This window comes from Triturus cristatus, chromosome 9 (assembly GCF_964204655.1).
Source record: "Triturus cristatus chromosome 9, aTriCri1.1, whole genome shotgun sequence".
In the NCBI taxonomy this organism is placed as follows: domain Eukaryota; kingdom Metazoa; phylum Chordata; class Amphibia; order Caudata; family Salamandridae; genus Triturus; species Triturus cristatus.
This window is the reverse complement of record NC_140592.1, coordinates 857,405,773-857,428,770: the sequence shown is the minus strand read 5'-3', so window position 1 is coordinate 857,428,770 and position 22,998 is coordinate 857,405,773.

Here is a 22,998-nt window from a genome sequence, read left to right as displayed (position 1 = left end):
TCCGGGGCAGCATAGATCTTACTAAAATGTGCCTCCCAGGACTCACTAGAAATGTTGCAGCTAATAGATGAGGCTGTATTTCCCACGGATTTCATGCCTTTAACAGCCTTCCAGAAATTCTTACCATTTTTTAATACATTTGCCCGAACAAGGTTAGCCCAATGGTCATTGATGAGCTCCTCCTTTCTACATGTAATAGCTCTTTTATAACATCTCCTAAGTGACGACACAAGAGAGCTAACTCTAGGTTTGCTTACAAGTGCCTTTCTTAGTCAGAGTTAATGTTCCTATTTGGCTTGGACAATATGTTTTTAATGCCAAAACAGAGCTCTGAGAAGGCACCAACTACCTCTGCATTGAGTGCTCTAAATGTCAGACAAGTGTTGATCAAATCCGGGTAAAGTTTTATCATCCTTTCAAATAATACATTATTGTCAATGCCACACCACACAAGTCTGAGATTATCAGTTGTCATCATTAAATCACTTGCCCCATGCGTATAATCATACGTTGGACGACGTGTGAAACTTAGGATAGTATTAATAGGATTGTGGTCTTCTTGTATTGTTGGGATTACTTTAGCCCTTAGCACATGGCTTTCAAGGGAAGCAGTTATAAAAATATAATCAATAGTGGAGGCTGAACCCCGACTTCTGTAGGTTGGTACTATATGTCCGTCACTAGGAGGCACGGCTGCAATCTCCATGACATTAAGAAAATTGTTCGAACTTAAGAGGTTCACTAACTGCTCACCTCTTTTGCTCAACAAACTTCTAGTGGTGGGCCGAACAGCCAAATAAATATCCCTTGGGATTTTAACATTAAAATCGCCACCTAGAAATATACCCTTAATTAGGGCACCACAATTATCAATTTGTAAATTTGAAATAAAATTAAACAACTCAGAAAAGTTCATATTGGGAACGGTTTTAAAATCATCATTATAGAAATTAATCAAGTAAAGTGAAACCCCCCGAGTATAGAGGGTTACTTGAAATTTATCACTATTGGTATGCAGGGTTCTAGCACGACCGCCTGCCTTAATATTTATCCAGGTGGAGAGGCCACCAACAGGCCTACCTAATTTGGAGATGGGGGACAAAGTATTAAAACATTCAAAACCCTCCATAAACAACTCCCGGGTCGCCCAGGTTTCTTGAAACATTACAATATCTTGACTACTTATTAACCCCTTCCAGTCTGGTAAATTTAACTTGGATGCCAGACGGCAACATTCTAACTCAATATTTTAAGTGTCAGATCAACGTTCCTTGTAATCGATATATCAGGTTTGCTAGGCTGAGGACATGTTTGAGTCAGTGCTAATACTGATACCTCAGGTAATACTTCACTCATTGGTGGAGAGGACAGTCAATCTTGGCAGTCCAAACCTGATAAGGGTGTAAATCTGTTGAATGTTGGAATAGAATTATGCGAGTTGGAGCAAAATGCCTCAAATGTGGGTTTATAAAAGTAGCCTAAGGGTAGCGCCCATATACTAGTGCTAGAATCTGTCTGCTCCATCTGTAGTGATAGTATAGTTTTTGCCACTGATTGCCTACGAAAGTTGATAACTACACAGTCCCCCTTAATGGATTTGGGGGATATACCCAGCCAGCCCACTTGTCGTACCATGATGATATTCTCAATTAAGGATGGCCTAAATCTCCTATGTTTGGAGAGCCAATCAACCCACTTACAGCGTAGTTGCTCCCAAGATTCTATCTGATCATTTCTTAAAGGGGGAACACCTGCTAAAACCACAACATATGGACAAGCCTCCGGAGGTAAATTTAACACCACATTGTTGCCCTCAGTATGAATCGTGGGAATTGGGTCATTGTCGCCTTCTTGTAGTATGTTATCCATACCATTGCTATTATGTAAAGAGGTAGGAACATTACTGACAGATGTCGTATTGTTTATCAAGTTACCATCGTTAATCCTGCTACTATGTTCCGTGAGCCTTTTTGCACCCATGTTACCCCTGATTTCAAAACACGTGCAGATTTTGTCACATGTCGCACAATCATTGACTCCCAAATTTAAATTAGATGGAACATTATGATTTGATGGCAAGTAGAGTTTTTATTAGGGGGTACATTTTGTGCTTGCTTTCTAGCACTAATAGAGTCAGATACCTTGGCATCAACTTGGGAGACAATATTCGTAATTTGGGGTGCAGGCTGTATGGGCTGGACAGGCTGGACTAAAGAAGCAACTGAAATGCAGTCTTTCAGCGAGGATAGAAAATTATCAAGAACAGGCTTAACACAATCAGTGATAATGTTAATTAAATGATTCATATCGATTACCCTATTACAGTTGTCATTGCCAATAATAGAAAACTGAAGATCGTTCTCAGTCTGAGTTCCAATCGAATGATAAGGCGATTCAATCGGTGGGGCATGCACATGGGCCTCAACAGATGTTAAATTAGAGGATGAGCGAATCCAAGAATTTAATGTTGTGCGGGTAGAGCATGGGCGAATTGGTTGTTTTCTCTTCACGCTCACTGTCTTTCCTGATTTCCTCTTGCGTTTTGCCCCCAGAGGGGGTGCGTTAACTGTTACAGAGTTTGACTCAGGTGGATCTGATATAATTGCATCACAGGTCTCTTCGCAAACCAGAGCGGGAGCATCAGGATCACATGCGATTAGATCAATAGTTTCAACAATCGGGCCCAGAGATTGTGTAGATTGCCCTAAGCTGAGGGAGAGACGCCTCTCGGTGAGCTCGATTTCATTGCTCACAATACTGACGGCCCTTTCCAGCATGCTATCAGTACTCGTTGTGGCCGGTCTAACAGCCGGCAGTGCACAGATAACAATACTTTATGGCATTGACAGATCTGCTTATAGGTCGTCGGTATGTTGATAAAGCAGGCGGTCACTTACGTTGTTCGTTGAGCTGGCGTGTCTGGAGGCCCGGACCTTATCAAGGTCTTTGTTTGGCAGGTGCCATTTTGTAGAGACTCAGTTCTCGGCGAGCGGCTGTGCCAATTTCGTTTTGCGCTTAAATTGAACACTCAGTAAAACATTCCTTGGTCTCATTTTGTGCAGCTATCACTACGCTTACAATCCTGATTAGCCTGTATCAGTCATCAGCATTTCGATCGGTGCAGAGCTCACAGCTCGTAAACGCCATTTTGCCTGCCACTTTCATGACTTCGGTTAAATTAGGCTGCGTGTAATCGGACAGTTCCCTCGGGTGCCCAATAGTTCCTAGCTGTAGCGCTCGCTAAAGTGGCGAAGTCGTTCCCCAAGCACTGGTCGGTTTGGTGAGAGGCAGTCTATATCGGTCCTCCGTCATCCATACTAGCCGCTGTTGCTGAAACCAAACCTGTCTTGCATCAATCACTCGAGCCCCGCCGAAATTGGCTAAATAGATTTAGCGTACCGTAACACTCTTTGGTAGAGGCTCACGCTCTTCCGGGCGGGTGAGTTTGATAGCGATGTGATGCGCTTTCGGCTGGGTTCACTTGGTTTCAGATTGTGAACACCGAGTTTCCGCCATTTTATTTCTTGCATCTCGCTCTTATTTCCAAGACATAAGCTCGAATTTCTTCCTTCTTAGGGCACCGGAGGTCGTCCCGATGGTGTCCTCACTGGCAGTTAACCTTCTGATGGCCAAATCTTCAGTCGCTGGGTTCCTCGTGGCTTGGACGGCAGAGCTAATGGCTGCCTGATTCCGTTGCTCCGTCGGATTGGAGAAAGAACATTGATCTCCCGATGAGTAAATATTAATTACCTTGTAATTGCATTCACATAGCACTTACTACCATGAACGGCAATTCACCAAAACGCCAGGCATAGTGCAAGTGATATATATTATACGTCCTTTGACCTTCAATTTAATTGACACACACACATGCTTACACATACACACTCATTCACACTTACACACATACACTATCATGTAAACACAGTCACCCGCAAGAGCTCACACAACATAATTTAAAAGTATTTTTTTACTTACCTCAACTGCCTGAAAAAGTTATATTCCAGCTGATTGTATTCAATTTTTTAATTACAGTAAAAGTGAATAATGAAATATTGTTCACTATTAGTGTAATAAAAAAAAATTGAGAGATAACAGAGAAAGTGAAGCTCGAACTGAGGTCCATAATGAGGAGCTGCCCCTGTTTTACTGGCACTGATTTTGCCACCTCTGAGGCCTGGGGTCGCAAAGGCAGAGGCAGGTGTGGCAAAGGGCAAGCCAGGGGTTGCACCAGCGAGCCTTAGCAACCCCCTAAATGACTTCCACACTTACAACCCTTTCCGAGGTATTGAAGCACTAAATGGCAAGTAGCACACTACTCTGGGACACAGGGTTGGTGGTTAATTTAAATGAATTTTAGTTAACCAGTTTAGTCCTGTGTTCACAGAATAAGCCCTTACATGCTTTACCCAGGCGCATCTTAAGGATTTTAGGGGCCCTGGGCCAAACAGATTTTGGGGGCCCCTGATAGGAAACATCTTTGATCTTATGATCCAATTTCAGCACTTTTATGCCCTCTTTTTCCAGGTCACTGACAGCGCACTGGCACACTTTTCCACATTCTTAATGTGTTTCCATCTAATATTCAGGGATAGTGATGTGTGTGTTTTCAATATTGTAACATAGCTGCAGCTCACTAATATTACTGCAAATAATCTGTGACACCCTCCCATTTCTTATTTGTGAGGTCCTGTTGTGATCTAAAAAAAACTTTTTTATGGATGTTGCATGAAACATAAACACAGTTCTGCAAATAATGTAATAGATTCTCACACATCACCCACACTTACAATAAATTCAAGGACAATTATGTTTAAAACAATCTGTTTAAGAATTATTCAAGGTCATCAGGGCAAGAGTCTGCAGAACGGAGCTGGCTCTATGGGGCAGAGTGGGTTGAAAGGCTGAGGCCCTGGGCCAGAGCCCATTTTGCCCATGCTTTAAAACGCCTCTGGCTGTCCCCCAGTTTGTTTGCGGTTGAATTATGGGTGGGTGGACGCCATAGCTAGAAAGGTGGGATCTGTTGTTTCATTAGTGAGGCGAATAGATAGCAATGAAGTCTCTCACAAGGGCGTTAGATGTCAACAATAGCAGGGTTGGGTGTGTTAGTTTGTGTGAGTGAGATTGGTGGGGTGAATAAATCAGGTAGAGGATGCACAGAAGATTGATAGATTGCAGGCAAATTATTAGTTTTGTGGGAAGCAAGGATTGTAGCTATGGGCCTAGAGAGGGTAGTTCACACAGGTCTCTATAGAAAAGTCAGTCAGAGGCTGTGCAGCTTGGTGTAGGATTTGTATAAGGACATGCAGTTTGGAACATAAGGTGAATAGAAGGAGCAGGACATGCAGAGGATTGTGGCTATTGGATGGTGATAAATCAGAGTTTTTGTTTTGTGCTGGGTTTATGCAATATTGTTGGCTGAAGTTTTTTGGATATCATGAAATCTTGAGCAGGTGATAGTTGAAAAAGTGAAGTATTTAAGGGTTTGATAATACTTTAATTGTACATTTGACTGTACAGGGACTGGACCTGTCACAATAAATGATTGAGATCTTGCATATTGGGATGGAAATGTCCTCTGCATGGTTATGGATTCGCATCTCTGCCCTGAGTGACTAACTGTACAGTTGTCTTGATCCCTAATGGTGACTTTCGTTGTCATAGGCAAACACAAATCATGCGTGTGCGCCATAATGTAGTCCTATCTCACGGATTGCAGTCTTGTTGGACTGGGAGTGGTGCCCAACGAGTCACCCTCATAGTGGTGGAAGGCTACTGCCTTCACCAAGAGTTAAGCAGCACGAGTGCGGTGGTGGCAGCATCACGTGTAGTGATCAGTAGTAGTGAACAGGTTATTTTAACCTGCGTCACAGGATTGAGGCCTACAGACTCACTCACCTTTTTTAAGTTCCACGGCTGTGTGCTTAACTCACCCTTGGCCTATATCAGTTAGACGTAGAGTGCTGCGCAGCGCAGGAGTGGTTATTATGTGTTGGATGTATTTGTGCCTGAGAAGGGTACAGTACAGGGATAGAGCAGTGCGGTGCAGTACATGTATGATAAGTGCAGGTACTGGGTGTATGTATACCTGCGAGGGAGACATTACATGACAGATGTAGTTCTGTGTAGTGTGTGCGCAGTGGAAGCATGTACTGGGTGTGTGTGTCCTTGCAAGAAGTACACTTCGTGAAGGGCAAAGTGTTGTACAGCACGTACATGGTCAATGTGTGTTCTGGCAGTGTGTGTGTTTGAAAGTAGCACACCATGGCACAGTACAGAAAGATTACAGTACTAAGCAGTGTGCACAGAATGAATGAGTGGGCTGAATCTATGTGTCAGTGATGGCACAATGCATGGAGGTAATAGTACTGGATAGTGTATGTTCTATGGCCATACACTGATTGGGAAGTCAATGCCTGGCTGGTGAAGACAAGAGGAGTAGAGGAGTCCCCCAGACAAATTTTGCATTGCTGTATTCCAGTGAGCTGGGTGGGACCCAATGGAGGAAGGGAAAGAGAGACTCCTCCTGTACATTTTGAAAATGTGCTTTTTGATTCAGTGACAGATAACTAGGAAGGGGCCTGAATTCATCTCACAAAGGAGATGGGGCTGATAAATCATAAAGAGTAGGACTGAGGGCCTGTGATTAACCTTTTGATGCACATATCACTAACATCAAGGTTTCAAGGTGCTAACTCTAGCCACTCCTATTGTCTGTGTTGTGGGACTATCCGCTTCAGAGTATCTCCTGCTGTGACAGACAGCTTTTTAGGAGGAAGAAGAGAGAGAAAAGTGTACACTTCAAAAGAAGCAGAACCCCAACATAAAACTTCAAAGACCAGATCCTAAATCACATTTAGTGTCTGGAAATGAGGTATAAGAAAGGGAGATTGAGACCCCCAAATATTTAATCTGCCAAGCAGCCAGACGGGCTGTGTGAGGAGGGGATGCACTGCAAGATTTGCTAGTCTCATTGCCGTTAAAAATAGGTATATTTATTCAGCACATTATTCAAATCCGAGCTAACAGATAACGGTACTCCATTCACAGAGTACCCACATAAGGAGTATTGTTTCCAGCATTCTCCTAAAATCTGCATGGAGGAAATATTGGGAAAATGGGACACACACACATAAACAACTAGTATAGTGTATAACACATTTTATGGATTTTTACATTTTTTATGAAACAAATAAACACGAAAGGGAAGAAGAAAGAAATGAGAAAGAGAATAAGAATAAGAAGAAAACTCAAGCTAACTATGGTAAAGAAACAAGAGCTAGCAGAACAAGGAAGCAAATGTAAAGCTGACAAAGGCTTAAGAACAACTCTATGTCATAAGTCTGTTATCTTATGTATCTTTATTCGGTTTTCACACAGAGTAAACAAAAACATAAAAGAGTACATAAATCCATATCATACATATACATTTCATAAGCAAAATATTAAAAACATTTATACCAATAAAAATACAAGAAAGTCCAATCCAAATGAATATTTACAGTCAGCCTTTTTTTAAATTAAGTTGTTCAGATCCAAAAACACATGTACAATCAGTAAGCAAACATGATTGAAAAATATATATTTTTTAAATTTGTACTATAGAAAATTGGCCATACCTCATATCCTATAGATCAAAACTCAAAGCGTTCGTTAAACAAAGAGACTTCTTAAAAAATTCTGTAAGTGCAACACAGCCCGTTATGGATTCTAATTTTTGTAGGCAAATCGGGGCAGGCCTTCATTGTCTAACATACCAAATCATGAACTTTCCAAAACTACATTGTGGGTATTTATAAAATTTGCACATAAATATAAAGTGTATTGTGCTTTGCAAAGAAACACCATCACAAAGACATACCCTAGAATCCCTGAACCATTGTCCTATTATCAGGCAGACTATTAAATAATGTATCATAATTAGGGCTCCCAGTTTTATGGTATTTAATTTTTTAACATTTATGTCTGTATTTATCCATATGTATGTTTTGGTAATTTTATCTGTATTTATCCATATTTATTTTTGTCGCAAGCAAAAGAAGACGCTGCAGCTAGTATTTTTTCACATTTATTTAAACAGACACCGCACACTTGCACTCAGGTGTTATAGGTTTAAATATATTTATATATACGTCAAATTAGGTAAACACAATACATTCATCTGAAAACTTTGCCAAAATAATTTTAAGTGAGCATAGGCCTAAACAGACCTTGAGTATCTTACATTAAGAAACCTTTACTGTGGGGCTGTACACCCTAGGGACCAGAGGGTAGGATAGAACTCCCTTTCTGTAAACAGGTCTTTTAATCCTTTTCTTATCTAGTCACATTTGCTGTGCATTCAAAAACAGAGGTCAAATGTCAATCTGTGTCTTTGAGGGAGCAACCCATTCGGTTTTTTCATTGCAGAACAACTTTGCTGGGATTTAAACCTACATAAGAATCCTTTTAGCAGGAATTTCCGTCTTTTTTTTTTTTTAAATGGTTAAAGTGCTGAAACCTAAGGTGAGTGTTCATATTTTTGAAGGTAGGAGGAGGGTGCGAAACACATTGTTTCAACATAGGAAACATTCTTCCCCCCCCGGAGCGAACACGCAAAACAATATAACTCGACCCAAAGGTTCTTGGAGCGCTTTACCTGAGCTCCAGCTGAATTTCATCTTGCCATATGCATTGTTTACAAGCATATGGAAATGAAGTGATATGCCTAGAATCGGAATTTGCCTAGCACCAGGACGGTAAGTTCCAATTCTATTAAGGACTCGGAGGCGAGGATTATGCTTTTATCCTTCTTCGCTTTATTATTACAAAAACACATAGCAACCAGAAAGATCTTCAAAGGAATCAACAATACTACAAAAAACTACAACTCCCTATAACCAGGGAAGAATGCCAATACATAGTCCTTCCTCTATTTCCAGTGTTCCAGGTACATAGTCCCATGTCTGTCTCCTCACTTCCTCTTTCTTTGTGTAAGTCACGCCATCTCATCACTGGTCCTGTTTTGAACCATCGATTCCTGAAAAGACAAAGCAACATAAGATCGAGAAACAACTCCAATGCCGCATGAAATGCACAACGCGAACCATTTACAAGAACTGTACCAAAAGAAAGGCAAACACTTTACCAGTACCACCATAAAAGGGATAAACCGATTACTTACCACCATACGGGTGGGTTTGCACCAATGTGCCGCGGGTGGGATCATCCTCGCCTCCGTGTCCTTAATAGAATTGGAACTTACCGTCACGGTGCTAGGCAAATTTCGATTCTATGTCAGGACCGGAGGCTTCGGATTATGCTAGTTCAAAGCTTACTTACTACTAACTGCGCCACATCCAGCACAGGTTTAAAATAGAACCTTTTGAAAGTGGAGTCCGAAGACCAGTCAGCTGCACCCATTAAATCTTCCAGGCACGCTCCCAGCGCGAAAGCTTTTGAGGCCATAGCGCCCCTAGCTGAATGGGCACCAAACTGTTTCGTATCAATACCTGCCTCTTGCATGACCCAACGCACCCTCCTAGCTATGGTGGAAGAAGAGACAGCTTTATGGGATTTTTTAGAGCTATCAAGAGTTGTCGTTCGCCCGGAGGGCGGAGTTCTAGTGTCAAGGCCTCATACGCCTTTAGACAATCCACCACACACAATTTCGGGGTGCCACTAAAAGAAGGGTGTGAGAAGTTGGCCTGGCATATGCTGGTCAATAGTTATAGTGGCCACCTTGCACCAGTCCAATTCGACTCTTATGGTAGATAGGTTTAAGACAACCTTTTAAAGAAAGCTATCCTAGTGGTAGCTGTGGAGAGCAGCCTTCAGGCTAAGTCTCTGAGGAATGTAAAGCAGCTTGTTTTACCTTATAATCTCTTGAATTACCAAATGAAAAGGACACCACACAGGTATATATATCAAATATATATGTATTTATTTCTAGATACACTCTACTAATCTCTTTATGAGATTAGAACCCAGATACACATTCAAATGTCAATAGTTCTCAATAAATTAAGCACAAATATGGCTGGAGCCCTAGGGTCGTACCAGACCATATACTAAGAAAATGGTTTAACAAAGTTGACTTGCAAAATGACAAAGCCTAGGGCCTTGGGAATCGCTGGGGCTTCACTACTGCAGTGTGAGCAGGTAAGTAACAAGCCCACGGGAGACGCGTGCAGTGTCTAAACACAGCCGCGGGTTTCCTATAGGTTACAATGGATTGTATTTTAAAGTTTTAGGGCACTTCGAAGAAGTCAACAAGCAAGCCACTTACAGGGCAAGTATTTCGAGGGCCAACACACACTTGGGCACCGGAGTGCACGAGTTACCTCACCCAGGGAAGCCGGGTGCATAGGTGTCTTTTGGTGTCGGGTCGCGATGCTGTTTTAAAAGGAGACCAATGAAGACTTGCTGCTTGGGACGACTGAAGAGGTGTCCGCTGGAATCCGAAGGTGGATTGAAGTTGAAGAGGACCTGAAAATTGAGGGGACAGTGTTCAAAGTCACTTGCCAGTGATCGGTGGCCAGCAAGATGGATGACCACAGATGTTGCGTCGCTTCAGGTCGTTGATGGTGTTTTGTCTCTTCGCTCACGAGGTCCAGGAGGGATAGATGATGACCAGCAGCTGAATTCAGAGTATCCCACGATGTCTGCAGCTGATGATGGTGTCGGCAACCAGATTGGAGCCAACAAGCCTTGGCAACTGCAAGTCTCATGTGAACTAAAGATAGTCGGTGATGCAGACCAGCAAGGTCTGATGGACTTACCCAGCAAGAGTAAGTGAGACCAGGCCTGGAGCAACCAGGAGAGCCCTTGAAGTAGGTTAGAAAGTCTTCAGAGGAGTCACTAGCCAACAGGCAAGTAACCGCGAAGACACCTTCACAGGAGAAATTTCATAGGAGCCCACGGTCACTCGGGACGGGGTAGGCCGCTGATTTTTGGAACAAGACCTGCTAGGGACTTGGGTCACAAATGGTCCAAAGCACACGTTCGTAGAACGTTGCTTAGGGTTTGCACTTGAAATCAGTGCACGTTTCCCAGGTATTGCTGTTCCTCGTCACTCTTGGGGTCCAGATGCCACAACTTCGCTGGGGACTCAAAATGGCCGTCAAGAGGTCAGGAAATCCGCTTCTAGGGCCGCAGGGACTTCAGACTCCGGCGGGAGCGGTGAAGTTTGCAACCGTTAATAACAAAAGAACAAACAGCTGACTTCGGTCAAGCACTTGATTTCCATGTATCGTCCGTATAGGTATATGAGTGCCACAACTTCCAGTATCCGCTGTTTAAAGATACTTATAAATCAAACAGTCCACAAAAGAAGGAAGGTGCACTCTATCACGAGTAATGCAAAGACCAACACCTGTAGTAGAAAAAGTTTCTTCTTTATTCGTAGTCTTGTTTTAAAGACAGGCACACAGCCAACGCGTTTCGTTCCCCTGTGCCTTGGGAACTTCGTCAGGGCTGTAATGATTATAGAAACACCCACATAAATATACACATGTAAAATACATATATAAAATACATATATAAATCACAAACTACAACATATACACATGACTAACAATTATAAGTAAAATATAAAGTGACATTCTTAAAAGACCATGGTAGGCTCAGAAATTGTAAAGGAGACACAAGCAAACAACGAATCCCAAAATTAAATCAAAAGACTCAAACAAGAATTTTTTCATTTCAATGTGGTGCATGAAAGTTCGCAGTGGCACCAAAACGAAAATTATATAGCATAGCCAGTATAGCCAGTATACGCTCATAAATATTATAGACTGCTTATAACAATGCACAATGATTATAGACAGTTCACATTGTTGAAGACAGAGCACAGAATAAATACAAGATAATTCAAAAAGAAAAATGCACAAACGTGACAGCGGAAAGAAAAGAGGAGAAAGCATCAAGAGGATGAAAGAAACGGAGATGGAGGAGAAAAGTAACCACAATTGGACCATATTGAGCCGGAAACACAAGCAGCTAGTTGTGAGCAGCCTATCCAATAAGATACATGAGTCCAAAACGGTCCTCAAAGCACCACCAGGGAGGGTGCCACAATTTTGTGCAATAGAAGGTAAGGCATCACTAGCAATGAAAACACCAAGCGTGATTAGACCGCCAATGACGGAAGGAGCATAGCCAAAAAACACAAAATTGAATCCTCCTTACCTCACTACAAGTTACTAGAGTATTCACTAGACTAGCGCATCAAATGGCAATGACCGATCAGAGTGTAAACATATAAGCACGACATCAGTGCGTACAGTTCTGAAAAGACATGAAGTATATTAAACCAACCGTCTACATAAGAACAAATGAGAGTGGGCGGTAAATGGAAAACAACCACTTTAGATTGAGAACTACATGGTTGTCATACCCAAATCCATATGATTATTTAGGGGTCTCAAAATCAGAAAAACAAATTATCGTAGAGTTGTCATCACGTGAAGTTTAAATCAAATTGTAACTAAAATTAGTCATGTAGAAAGTCAAAAATGACGAACTAATCGTAAAAGCAGCAGATTATACATAGAACTCACAATTTAGAAGTTAAAAAGACAGACACCCACACGTGTGGTTTCTATACTGAGGTAGGAATTTCCCAAAAATATCGTTTCAGTAGAAATATAACCACCCACCAATTAAGTGGTAGGCTTCTACCAAGGATCTCACCTTAATATACATCCAATGGAACTCCCGTATTCTATTGCTTAAATATAGCAGGAATCAAGTAACGAGAAAGTCCTCATGGCATATCTAATAGAGTCAAGCAAAAATAACACAAGACGCTAAGTTCAAAAAAGCCCGAGATGCCCGTGTCTAGGCTAACATAGTACCCATTTTAATCTAATGGAATGCCGGTAAGTTCCCTCATATCACTCTTACCTAAATTCGGCAGTCTGTATGCAACACAGTTCGATAGCTGTTTAATCCTCATAAGGGGGAAAAACGTCCTCCGTTGACGTTAAAAAGACGCGCTCCATCCGTCATGTGACCGCATTTCAAGTCACATGCGTTTTTTCATGGAAATAGACAGAGTACTACTAACAGATTTCCCACCAAAGTAGTGGCCATGTTGGAGTGGCATGGTTCATAGTGAAAAGACCGACAAAAAAAGGATATAGCACCGTTCAATGACTATGTGTTATATCGCGGGAATTAAAAATAAAAATAAACTAATAATTTATAATTATTCATAGTGTTATTACGTGGGGATATATTGAAAACATCATTCATCAAAGACAAAAATACTCCCTTAATTTCTACATATCGCATTGTTTGCGTCTAATACGCACAAGCAGATTGAGGTCATAAATTTAGCCCCACCTACATGAAGGTTATACTGGATCGAGCGGTCAACAAAGCCTAGTCATCGATATCACCCAAGGCCAACTGTAATAAAAGGGCAGACATGCACCGGCAGATAACTCGCCCAGTGACAAGCACACTGGCCAACCCATCCCACAGGCACCCAAAATCATGGATGTCTCTGCCCGAAGAGTTTAAAAGAGATTGCAGGGAAACAGACAGGAAAAGTATGAAGGTCATGATATATCCTGACAGTGACAAGTAGTACTCCCCAAACTATTATAGTCACCAAAGCAAAGGTAAAGGAAAAGGGAAAAATATCAATAACACAACGAAGAAAATAAGACCAATATACATGAGTAAAAAGAATAAGTAATTAATGAATATAGCATATATATGTTAACCTGACGTTGTCAAGACAGAAGTAAACAGACACTTGACATAGTACTTCAAGTACACATTTTTCAGAAAACATCAGTATAACATGGCATAACCCTAGAGACACATGTTGTTTCACTGTACATTATCCCAAGAAGTAATGAAACTCCCTATCTGTATTATGGCCCATGAGTGTAGCTCTCAGACGGCAAATCCATCTTGCCTCCATCTGCCTTACTTGAAGTTCTCGGTCGCCACCCCTAATGTTAATTGGTACATGGTCAATGCCGTGGAACCAAAATGACATGTCACTGGGATGAGCTTTCATGTAATGTTCACTAAAGGGATAGCGAGTATCTCCATTAAGTATGGCTCTACGGTGTTCCTGGATGCGAATTTTTAAAGGACGCACCGTACTCCCTACATAGATGACATTACATTTGCATCCTAAAACATAAACCACATGGGTGGTGTTGCAGTTGATGAAATGGGTGATTGTGTGTAATTTAAGTGTGTTATAGGAAAAACTGGTGATTTTACTTTTTCCAAATGCACAGATACTGCATGAGCCACAGGTAAAGAAACCTTTTGGTTTAGGTGGCAACCAAGTCGTCAATGTGCTGGTCACATGACTCGTGCAAAGGATATCCCGTAAGGATCTTCCTCTACGATAGGCGATGGCCGGTCCATTAGGCAAATGTCCATCTAGACCCGGAATGTCCTTAAACAGGCTCCAATTATTCTTTAGGATCTTATACACTTGGCCACTGTTGCTGTTATACCGAGTGGTAAACCTGATTCTTCCCTCTTTGTTCTTTTGGGTCAATGTAGTGGGTTTGTTTCGCAGGGTATCATCCCTTTTAAGTCTTTGTGCTCTATTGATGGCCTTCTCAAGGAGCCTCCTGTCATATCCACATTTCAGAAATCGTTGTTTGGACTTCAAAATGTTTTTCTCATATGTGCCCTCCTCACGACAGTTCCTCCTTATCCTGGTCATTTCCCCAAAGGGGATGTTATTGATGACAGAGGCGGCATGGGCGCTGTCAGCATGCAATACCGCATTGCAAGCCGTTTCCTTTCTGTATAAGGAGCTCTATATCGTTCCCTCTTTGACATAAAACTCAATGTCAAGAAAGTTAATCCTTTCCTTACTATATGTCATAGTGAGCTTCACATTGAAGGGGTTGTCATTCAAGTAGTTTTGATAATCATGAAGTGATTCCATGGATCCAGTCCATAGCATGATGATGTCGTCGATATACCTCCCCCAGAACACGATGTATTCCGTCCAGGGGGAGGCACGTCTATGCCAGGCATGCTCCCTCTCGAACCACCCCATAAAGAGGCAGGCGTAAGAGGGAGCGAATTTGGAACCCAGGGCAGTCCCGAGTATTTGGTGGAACCACGTCCTGTCATGCATGAAAAAATTATTACTCAAGATGATGTCTATCATATCAAGTATCATTTCATTGGAATCATGATGGTCAGCAGATTCCCTGTCTAGAAACGATTGAACAGCCAACATACCAAAGTTCTTATGGATGCACGTATATAGGCTTACCACATCCATGGTGACAAAGCATAATTCATCTGACCACTGGAAGTTGTTGAATTTACCCAGGATGTCCTTGCTATCCCTAATATATGAGGGAAGATCTAGGACATATTTCTGTAATTTCCGATCCACAAATCCGGAAAGTTTTTCGGTGGGAGAATCAATCCCAGATATGATTGGGCGACCTGGGGGGAAAGTACCACCCTTGTGAATTTTGGGTAGTATATAGATACAAGGGTACTTGGGTTTCTCAATTCTCAAATATCTAAATTCATCCTCAGATATTAGCCCAGTGTCCCTCCACTCACATAGTCTGGTATTGATCAACATGGTGATATTCTTGATGGGATTAGTTGGAACTTGCTGGTAGCAGCAGGTGTCGCTAAGCTGTCGTGCGATTTCAGCCATGTAGTCACTGTGATTCATAATCACAACATTGCCGCCCTTATCTGCCTCTTTAATGACTATGGTATTGTCAGATTTAAGTCTGTTCAGAGCCTTTCGTTCGTTGGCGGTAATGTTGTGATTGATATATAACGCTGAACTTTTCTTACTTTCCAGTTTGTACAGATCCTTACATACTCTGTCATAGAAAACATATAAGTTGGAATGATAGTTGAAAGTAGGTGTAAACCTAGATTTTGGTTTTAGCCCGCTATCTGTATCACTGTTTTGTACTATGTCAAATTGGTTGAGTAAGGTCGACATGTCACAATTCCCATCATCATCCAAACTGAGTAGCAGTTGGATAATGCGAATGTCAGCCACCGTGTGTGTAGTGCCTTCTGATGTTATTGAGGGACTACTAGGTTTAGGTGTTTGTTGCGAGAAGTGATCCCTGAGTTTAAATATTCTTATAAACTTGTACAAATCAATGTGTACATCGGAAAAATCCCCCCCCCCTGGGTTGGACAGAAACTCAAGCCTTTACTCAAGACAGCAAGTTCATCATTATCAAGCGTTTATTGGTCAAATTGACAACCTTCAAGTCACATCCATTGCCTACATCAATATCATCCATAATGTTGATACCCAAATTCATATTCATGGTTGCTGTTTCGATGTTACATTCAGTTTCCTTGTTGAAGCACGACCTGTACCCGTACCTACTTTTAGACCTCCTGCCTCCCCTCCTTGTTTTGACTGGTCTTTTTTCTGCTGTAGCCGACTGCTTATTCAGAGTTTTGCGAGCTCCTTCTGAAAAGAAGAAGCCCCTTCTCCTAAAGGGATCTCCTGTGATGTATTAGAGGCTATACTACTCACTGATGAGGATGGCACACCACTATTAGATTGAACATCGTCACTCCCTTCCCTATCGTCTCTGGTTCTCTTTCTCTCTTCCCCTCCCTGGACAGTATCAATTTTTTTTGCGAACGTGTACACACGTACGTCACGGTAATCTCTATCGTCTCTTTTGATTTTCTTTCATTTCTTATCTTTTAGGTAGATTTGATGTTCTTCCATTACTTTTTTCAGAATGGTAAAGTTCTTCTCAATCAGGTCTTTTTGTTCCATATCATTAATCTCCTTTTCCAGGGCCTCTATTTCTTCCTGTAACTTTTCACCCTTTTCTTTAGCATGACGGATCAGTATTTGCATCATCACTTGTGATGCATTACCCAGATTACTTTCCCACTCATTCAAGAGACTTTCACTCAAATCCTCAAATGTCGGGAAAATTAGATTCTTAACCCTCTGGGTATTTTTTTATTCATCAAATACTGCTGTAATGTTATTCCGTCCCACCAGCGGGATAACTCCTGTTTTTTCAGGCGTTCCAATCTAAGAAAAAGTATTTTTAAACTCACTCTACCAGTTGTCTCATGTGCAGTGGATTCAATCAAGGTGTTTGTGCCAAACAAATTCTGAGCCATTTCTTCTCTCCCATCGTCAAATCTTGACATCTTAATACTTTATGAAAACAAAGGGAAATAGTGCAAGACAGTCTATAATCCAAGGATTAATAATAATAACAAAAGAACAAACAGCTGACTTCGGTCAAGCACTTGACTTCCATGTATCGTCCGTATAGGTATATGAGTGCCACAACTTCCAGTATCCGCTGTTTAAAGATACTTATAAATCAAACAGTCCACAAAAGAAGGAAGGTGCACTCTATCACGAGTAATGCAAAGACCAACACCTGTAGTAGAAAAAGTTTCTTCTTTATTCGTAGTCTTGTTTAAAAGACAGGCACACAGCCAACACGTTTCGTTCCCCTGTGCCTTGGGAACTTATACAGAAAGGAAACGGCTTGCAATGCGGTATTGCATGCTGACAGCGCCCATGCCGCCTCTGTCATCAATAACATCCCCTTTGGGGAAATGACCAGGATAAGGAGGAACTGTAGTGAGGAGGGCACATATCAGAAAAACGTTTTGAAGTCCAAACAACGATTTCTGAAACGTGGATGTGACAGGAGGCTCCTTGAGAAGGCCATCAATAGAGCACAAAGACTTAAGAGGGATGATACCCTGCGAAACAAACCCACTACATTGACCCAAAAGAAAAAAGAGGGAATAATCAGGTTTACCACTCAGTATAACAGCAACAGTGGCCAAGTGTATAAGATCCTAAAGAATAATTGGAGCCTGCTTAAGGACATTCCGGGTCTAGATGGACATTTGCCCAATGGACCGGCCATCGCCTATCGCAGAGGAAGATCCTTACGGGATATCCTTTGCAGGACTCATGTGACCAGCACATTGACGACTTTGTTGCCACCTAAACCAAAAGGTTTCTTTACCTGTGGCTCATGCAGTATCTGTGCATTTGGAAAAAATAAAATCACCAGTTTTTCCTATAACACACTTAAATTACACACAATCACCCATTTCATCAACTGCAACACAACCCATGTGGTTTATGTTTTAGGATGCAAATGTAATGTCATCTATGTAGGGTACTAAGGTGCATCCTTTAAAAATTCGCATCCAGGAACACCGTAGAGCCATACTTAATGGAGATACTCGCTATCCCTTTAGTGAACATTACATGAAAGCTCATCCCGGTGACATGTCATTTTGGTTCCACGGCATTGACCATGTACCAATTAACATTAGGGGTGGCGACCGAGAACTTCAAGTAAGGCAGATGGAGGCAAGATGGATTTGCCATCTGAGAGCTACACTCATGGGCCATAATACAGATAGGGAGTTTCATTACTTCTTGGGATAATGTACAGTGAAACAACATGTGTCTCTAGGGTTATACCATGTTATACTGATGTTTTCTGAAAAATGTGTACTTGAAGCACTATGTCAAGTGTCTGTTTACTTCTGTCTTGACAACGTCAGGTTAACATATATATGCTATATTCATTAATTACTTATTCTTTTTACTCATTTATATTGGTCTTATTTTCTTCGTTGTGTTATTGATATTTTTCCCTTTTCCTTTACCTTTGCTTTGGTGACTATAATAGTTTGGGGAGTACTACTTGTCACTGTCAGGATATATCATGACCTTCATACTTTTCCTGTCTGTTTCCCTGCAATCTCTTTTAAACTCTTCGGGCAGAGACATCCATGATTTTGGGTGCCTGTGGGATGGGTTGGCCAGTGTGCTTGTCACTGGGCGAGTTATCTGCCGGTGCATGTCTGCCCTTTTAATACAGTTGGCCTTGGGTGATATCGATGACTAGGCTTTGTTGACCGCTCGATCCAGTATAACCTTCATGTAGGTGGGGCTAAATTTATGACCTCAATCTGCTTATGCGTATTAGACGCAAACAATGCGATATGTAGAAATTAAGGGAGTATTTTTGTCTTTGATGAATGATGTTTTCAATATATCCCCACGTAATAACACTATGAATAATTATAAATTATTAGTTTATTTTTATTTTTATTTTTAATTCCCGCGATATAACACATAGTCATTGAACGGTGCTATATCCTTTTTTTGTCGGTCTTTTCATTATGAACCATGCCACTCCAACATGGCCACTACTTTGGTGGGAAATCTGTTAGTAGTACTCTTTGTCTATTTCCATGAAAAAACGCATGTGACTTGAAATGCGGTCACATGACGGATGGAGCGCGTCTTTTTAACGTCAACAGAGGACGTTTTTCCCCCTTATGAGGATTAAACAGCTATCGAACTGTGTTGCATACAGACTGCCGAATTTAGGTAAGAGTGATATGAGGGAACTTACCGGCATTCCATTAGATTAAAATGGGTACTATGTTAGCCTAGACACGGGCATCTCGGGCTTGTTTGAACTGAGCGTCTTGTGTTATTTTTGCTTGACTCTATTAGATATGCCATGAGGACTTTCTCGTTACTTGATTCCTGCTATATTTAAGCAATAGAATACGGGAGTTCCATTGGATGTATATTAAGGTGAGATCCTTGGTAGAAGCCTACCACTTAATTGGTGGGTGGTTATATTTCTACTGAAACGATATTTTTGGGAAATTCCTACCTCAGTATAGAAACCACACGTGTGGGTGTCTGTCTTTTTAACTTCTAAATTGTGAGTTCTATGTATAATCTGCTGCTTTTACGATTAGTTTGTCCTTTTTGACTTTCTACATGACTAATTTTAGTTACAATCTGATTTAAACTTCACGTGATGACAACTCTACGATAATTTGTTTTTCTGATTTTGAGACCCCTAAATAATCATATGGATTTGGGTATGACAACCATGGAGTTCTCAATCTAAAGTGGTTGTTTTCTATTTACCGCCCACTCTCATTTGTTCCTATGTAGACGGTTGGTTTAATATACTTCATGTCTTTTCAGAACTGTACGCACTGATGTCGTGCTTATATGTTTACACTCTGATCGGTTATTGCCATTTGATGCGCTAGTGAATACTCTAGTAACTTGTAGTGAGGTAAGGAGGATTCAATTTTTTGTTTTTTGGCTATGCTCCTTCCGTCATTGGCAGTCTAATCACGCTTGGTGTTTTCATTGCTCGTGATGCCTTACCTTCTATTGCACAAAATTATGGCTCCCTCCCTGGTGGTGCTTGGAGGACCGTTTTGGACTCATGTATCTTATTGGATAGGCTGCTCACAACTAGCTTCTTGTGTTTCCGGCTCAATATGGTCCAATTGTGGTTACTTTTCTCCTCCATCTCCGTTTCTTTCATCCTCTTGATGCTTTCTCCTGTGTATTCACTCTTTTCTTTCCGCTGTCACGTTTGTGCATTTTTCTGTTTGAATTATCTTGTATTTATTCTGTGCTCTGTCTTCAACAATGTGAACTGTCTATAATCATTGTGCATTGTTATAAGCAGTCTATAATATTTATGAGCGTATACTGGCTATACTGGCTATGCTATATAATTTTCGTTTTGGTGCCACTGCGAACTTTCATGCACCACATTGAAATGAAAAAATTCTTGTTTGAGTCTTTTGATTTAATTTTGGGATTCGTTGTTTGCTTGTGTCTCCTTTACAATTTCTGAGCCTGCCATCGTCTTTTAAGAATGTCACTTTATATTTTACTTATAATTGTTAGTCATGTGTATATGTTGTAGTTTGTGATTTATATATGTATTTTATATATGTATTTTACATGTGTATATTTATGTGGGTGTTTCTATAATCATTACAGCCCTGACGAAGTTCCCAAGGCACAGGGGAACGAAACGCGTTGGCTGTGTGCCTGTCTTTTAAACAAGACTACGAATAAAGAAGAAACTTTTTCTACTACAAGTTTGCAACCGTTGATTGAAGTTATTGGTGCCTGCCAAGCAGGGGAGTCACTCCTTGACTCCAAGGGAGATTCTTCAGTCTTCCAAAGATAGTGGAACGTCGAAGGGCCAGGATTCTTCTTTGTAGAGCGTCGTCCAGGGTAATCTGAATTGCATTGGCAATGCTTGCTATCTTATAGTGAAGATAGGGGAGGGACTAGCTCTATGACCACTCCTCTAGGAGGGTCAGGGGAGTGGGTGGTTACACCCACTTCCCTTTGTCCAGTTTCACGCCAGAGCAGGGGTAGGTAGCCCCTGAACCGGTTTGAGCTGGCACATGCTCAGAGGAGCCTACTGTTCCCCCAGTACAGGACTTCAAAGCACTCTAAGAGTGCACCGACCCAGCTCCAATACACTAAATCCTGTCTGGGAGGTGGTGACACCTCCCTGTGACAGGATGCTTTTTGTTGGGCTTCCTCCACTGCGAGTTTCGGTCAGCAGCAGGAGGGCAGCCCAGTGTCTGTGCTGGTGGCATCCATTTTGTGATGCCAGGGCTCTAGGAGATTTCTACCGTTTAGTACAGTGGGTACATGTCATCCCCTCTAGAAGGGTGGGATCATACTCCCACACCAGTTACTGGTGTGGGGGTATGATTCCAAGTTGTTTGACACCAAACACGACATGTTTTGATGCAGTCATTCCAAAGTTAGCAGAGCAGGGGTAGGTAGCCCCTGAACCGGTTTGAGCTGGCACATGCTCAGAGGAGCCTACTGTTCCCCCAGTGCAGGGCTTCAAAGCACTCTAAGAGTGCACCGACCCAGCTCCAATACACTAAATCCTGTCTGGGAGGTGGTGACACCTCCCTGTGACAGGATGCTTTTTGTTGGGCTTCCTCCACTGCGAGTTTCGGTCAGCAGCAGGAGGGAAGCCCAGTGTCTGTGCTGGTGGCATCCATTTTGTGATGCCAGGGCTCTAGGAGATTTCTACCGTTTAGTACAGTGGGTACATGTCATCCCCTCTAGAAGGGTGGGATCATACTCCCACACCAGTTACTGGTGTGGGGGTATGATTCCAAGTTGTTTGACACCAAACACGACATGTTTTGATGCAGTCATTCCAAAGTTAGCATTTACCGCGAGGTTATAATGCACTTAAGAGTATATAGTTTAACCGCATCCACAAACAGTAGCAGAGAATAGACTCTGCCAGCTGCAGAGGGGTCCTGCTCATGCAGAAGCACCCCCTCACATAGTTAACCAAGCACCCTGCCCTCAGGATTGTTAGGGCCTGCAAGAGGGGTGGCTGTGTGTGTATGGTGAGATATAGGAACCTATACCTCAGTGAGGAGTGCTAACACTACCTCACACAGGCTGCAGTAGCAGACCTGTGGTGTCAGATTGAGAATGCTTCCCAGGGGTGGCATAATACATGCTGCAGCCCCTGGTAGGCCTGTGAATTACCAATGCCCTAGGTACCTAAGGTACCATATACTAGGGGCTCATAAGGTACCACAGTATCCAATCACTAGTGCATCTAATATGCACACCAATCATTTAAGGGAGTAAGCAGATAGGCTGGGGTCCTGGATAGCAGGATCCCAGCCAGACTAGTCAAAAACCATTCAAACACCAGGAACAAAATGGGGGCAACCATATAGTCAGATTCCACCTTCCTACACCCCCCCCTCCCCCCCAAACGAAAGGAGATAAGGCTAACCTTGCCCAGTTAAGCCTTTATTTCCTGAGTGGCCATATAAGGTAAACCTGCACTAGCATGGTTGCTCCCTGTCTCATGGTCCACTTGGGAAATCCTACCCCAAGGGGTTTTGGAGTTTCTCCAAAGTCTAGGGAAATTACCTGTATTGTTTTCTGGTACAGAAGTAGGCTGGTGGGGTGTCTGAGTCTGGAAGTGAGGCCCTATTTGGGGTGGTCTCAACTTCCTCAGAACACTGGTCACCATGGAAGCCTTTCTGTCCATGACTGTGTCATATCTGGCCCTAAGGGTCAACCTCTGGCTGCCTACAGCTGGGGTTTGGGTCCCTCTGGTTGGAGCAGTGGAGGGCATTGGAATGGTTGGGGCAACTATGTCCCAGGTCTCCCTGTGCCCAACA